The following is a 4,764-nucleotide window of genomic DNA, read 5'->3' as shown; positions in this document are numbered from 1 at the left end:
AAGTAGCATCTCTAATCGAATTGAAGCAGAGAAAAGGCAAATGAAAGGGGAAGATACAAAATCAAAGACTAACTATAAACATAAATAATTGTTAAAAGTAGTCTATCTTAGTATACAGAAAGATCAGTCTGCTATTCAAATGCTATAGTCCAAACCTTATGAAGCCCAAAACCTACAATAAATGCCCAAATCCAACCAAACATGATATAGAAAAGGGAGGTAAAAACACAGTTCACCAAGAGTGGAGGGATTAGCAAGAAAGAAATAGTCATCTCAGTTCCTAGCCACACCTCATTCAGTCTTTTGAAAAATTTTACTACAAACGTGAATGTCGTTTTGAAGCCAATCCAATCAAATGATTACCAAGGAAAGCTATTAAATGAATACTTGTTGTAGCCTCGTGCATTACCAGCAGAGTATTGTATGATAACATAAGTAGCTACATTAGCAAAAGGTATATAATACGTAAAAGAGATGAACGGGACAATACTATTTAGGCTATAATGCTTCTAAAACCTGTTGACAGAATGCTTATGACTCTTTCTCCTATTCCTAATAGATGAGTTGAAAAGAGAATCAACTCCTTAAAGAGCAATTTTCTATGGGAGGATAATGCATTTAGGAACAATTAAGTAAGCAACCATAGATAAATTAAATTGTTTCTTTCCAACAACGAGGACATACCAAGTGCAGACCCACAATGTGAGGTTTGGCAAAGGTAGAGCATACGGAGGTACAGGAATCAATAGATAATAACAAAACAGATAGCAGCTAAACAAAACAATACGTAATTAAGGTACAAGAATCATTTGATAATAACAAAACAACGTATAGCAGTTAAGCAAAAACTACAACAAAACAATACCATAATCAAGGTACAAGAATCAAATGATAATAACAAAACAACAGATAATAATAAAGCATCAAATAGTAGCTAAAAAATACAAGTAAGATGGGTGTGCTTGTCTATTTTATGTTTTTCATTTTCACATCAGAATGTGCAAAATATTGAATATGAGTGATACATGATAGATTATTTGTATGAAGAGCCAAAAATCTAAATATACATCTGAGAAAAGAATTTAAGGATGAAATTTAACATCTAGAATTGCTTTTCTGGTCAAAACGATCACCATGATCGATATCAGGCTCAGTTGACATACGATCTCTTATAGTATAGAATTGCATCAGAAATCGCCTTCTCGAGCCAAACATCAGTAGAATGATCATTGGATGGACTTTTTATGGGGAACAGTTAATATTGCTCCAATTTTTCACCTTCCTCAAACTCTTAACTCTTCTAGTACTACTACTACTTCTTTGGTTGTTATCATTTCCACACCAATTGACAACAGAATAAGATTTCAACATTCGACGAAGAGATCCCTGAAATGAATTATCAGTAGTACTCTTGCAGCTTTGAATTTCACTTACTTTTCTTTGACGGTCATCAACTTTTGCAGTACTTTTTCTTGAACTTGCTATCCTATTGGAGATTGGCCTGACGAATCCAAACCACTTAACCAAGATTTTGCATGAAAACTTCCTCCATTTTTCAAGAAAATCAGCTTGACTAGTTGTGGAATTTGAAAGTTTAGATATTGGTGTGGGAGGAGTACTAGTTGAGGGTACTGATGAATTTGTGTTGAAATTATTGAAGGCTTCGCGAAAAGATTCAATCTTTGATCTATCAAGATATCGAGGCATGATATATCCATCAGAGAAAATTTCATCAGCTCAAACAGATTCTGAAACAGGATGAACATCAAAGTTGAAGTTTTGTTCTTCTTTTAGGGATCTTTTCAAATAAGTGATAAATTTTAACTCTTCCTCAGCATCATCATGACTACTATAAGAGGGTCTAGGGGATTCTGTTAGGCCATCAATGGATGGTTTTCTGTTCAACAACCAGCTACATGAAAAACTCTCTGTGGCAACAGGTTGTTGGGAATTTTCCATAGTGAACAGTATACTACAATACACCCTCTTTACTTCACCTGAGGTAGTGGTATGATCTGTGTACACTTTATTTTTCCCAGATCCCACTATATGGTAATACACTGGGTATGTTGTTGTTGTTGTTGCTGAATAGTATACTATAATATGGGAAGAAAGGAAAAGAAAAATGAGATGCTTATATAAAGAATTTACAGGTTACCGCTACAAAAGATTAAAACACACTTGTTGTAAAAAAAAAAAATTTAAGTTGTCAACGTATATAAGTTAAATCTCCATAAAAATAAATGTTTGGCTGAGAATAGAGGGACTCACGTGAGCTTATTATACAGAGTGTGTAAATTGTAAGTTGTCTCATCATTCTTTGAGGAGGAGTTGTTTATATAGCAAAATATCACAAAAATAAAAGGAAGAAAAATATTTGATAATTCAATCAAGGAGATTATTCAATGAGGTAAATCACTTAACTCCACCAATCATGCTATGGTTGCCACAAATAAACAAATAAGAATCTGTCTAAATCTTAATATTGAAATCTTCCATAAACGAAATAAGGAAAAAAAATTCTCCCTACTTATCAATAGGGTTATGGCTGTTGTCAATAGATTAGGGTTTAAAAGGAAAGAATAGGATCTTGATCTCAGCCGTCAGATTAGTTACAATCCATGGTTGAGATCTCAAGTTTAGAATTTGACCATAAAAATTGAATAAAACTTTAGATTGAGCCATAATTGGCTATAATTGTAATAAATTAAATATAACTAGGCTAAAATTGTTATGACTTGAATAAAAATTGGGCTAAAAAATAAAAAAATTAGGCAAAATGGTTTCAATTTAGACTGTTATTTAAATAATAGTAGGGATAATAACAATAACAATAAATAATGAATAAATAATAATAATAATAATAAATAACAAGTATTGATATTAGTAAATAATAATAATAAATATTAGACAATGTATTTGTAAATTATTAGTGTGCACATTTGCGTAAAAAATGTCTTATTGAGATTATAAAGTGATACTAAAAAGTAATAAAATAATTTATACATTTTTTAACTTATGAATGTGGTTTGTCAAAATTATTTAATAAAAAAAATAAGTGTGCAAAAAATACTAATATTTGAAATTAATTATTTTGCTAAAAATAGCAGCCTAAAAGAGTATCAGGCGGTCAAAATTGGGTGTCAACAGCTATAAATAAACCTTGGATTGTGTGGTCATAAAAAATTTCATTAAAAAATAATGAAAATTGTCAAAACAAATTGTTTCTAAAAACAGAAAAAAATAACATTTTTTAGAAAAAATTTTAAAAATAAAGTGTGTCACATAATTTTTTTTAAAATAATATAAATATTGGGTCCATACTGAGTACGGACAATACTAGTAAGCTAATATATTATCAATTTTTATTAAGAATACCACTAAAATATTCTAATTATCACTTTTTTAAGCTACTCATTCAATTATAATATTTTTTGAAGAGTGTGTGTATGTGTTCTATATCGCCGGACTCTTTGGATAACTTATATTTTATTTTTATTTATTTATTATTAAAATATTATTGGTACCAGCCAAAAAATTAATAAAAGTTATATTTGAATTTTCTTTGAAATATGAATTCATTTGTTATTATTTAGTAAGGGAGAATCCCTCGCTATAATAAGCTTAAAATTAAATTTTTATTATCACCATATTTTAGTGAGGGATGTCCCTCTCTGCCTTCTAAAAAAAATTAAAAATTAAAATATTTGACTTGTGTGAGGGACAACATCACAATGTCCCTTACAACAGTGACATACAGTTTGTCCCTCGCTAACCTTCACAGCTAATAGCCAAATTCTTAGTAGTGATAAAGTAACCACAATGTTTGTTGGTTTCCAATGAATGATTTAAAGAAAGTGAGTGCAGTTGATAGAGAGATTTCATGGAGATGTCTGAAATTGATCAAAATCTGAACAGATAGTAGTAGGTGGAGAACTGCAGTTAAGGTTTAGCTACTATGTGTGATCTTTGTAATCAAAGATTTTGGTTGTTTAGTACTTACTGAATGAAATCATTCAAACTTTTACTATTAAAAAATACATTAAGGACTAGTGTACATTGTCCTTGGTCGCGCTTCTAGTGATCTTCGCCCAATATTGATTGATACTACAAAGATGATGCTCGAAGAATAAATTCCATGAAATTATAGTAGTCTTTCAGAAAACACGAGCCAACTCTATATATGATTGACAAGAAACGTGCTCAACAAGATAATGAATATCTTTCTGAAATCTTTTTAATTGTATTGGTGCAAATCTCAATGATGTTTTGACTCAACTAGATACATGTTATGTTTGGTTGCTAGTTAGCAAGTCAGTAGTTCAAGTATAACATTAATGTGGTTGTTTGGTTAGTAATTTAGAAATATTCAAAAATGACCTCTCTATCTATTTGATTAGATTAATCTAATTTTTTAGAATTAAAATTTAGATATTCAAAAATTATATAGAAAGTATTATAAATTATAATTTTTTTTCAATTTGATTAAGAAACGCGTTTTACAATATTGATCAAATTTGTATCTTTTGACTCTAAAAAAAATTAGGCAAATAAAAAAAAATGGAGGGAGTAGTAACTTGGAATACATTACGAGGAAATTTAAATACCTAAAATAATTTTACATATTTTGTGTTATTGACATGGGTGCTCTTTCATTTTATAACATTGGACTATCTTTTTGTTTCGTAATTGGAGATGGTTGAATTATTATATTCCAAATAGATCGTCGATCAATATTGTGGCTTGTTTTGGATAATATTGTGG

The 4,764-nt window shown here is 29.9% G+C and overlaps 1 pseudogene; it reads right to left on the bottom strand.

Annotated features, from left to right (window-relative positions):
- Positions 1-97: 97 nt before the first annotated feature.
- LOC124893311 lies at positions 98-2,547 on the bottom strand (annotated as a pseudogene).
- Between the last annotated feature and the right edge of the window lie 2,217 nt (positions 2,548-4,764).

The sequence above is a fragment of the Capsicum annuum genome, unplaced genomic scaffold, assembly GCF_002878395.1.
Source record: "Capsicum annuum cultivar UCD-10X-F1 unplaced genomic scaffold, UCD10Xv1.1 ctg57332, whole genome shotgun sequence".
Classification (NCBI taxonomy): Eukaryota; Viridiplantae; Streptophyta; class Magnoliopsida; order Solanales; family Solanaceae; genus Capsicum; species Capsicum annuum.
This window is presented reverse-complemented; position numbering and strand designations above follow the sequence as displayed.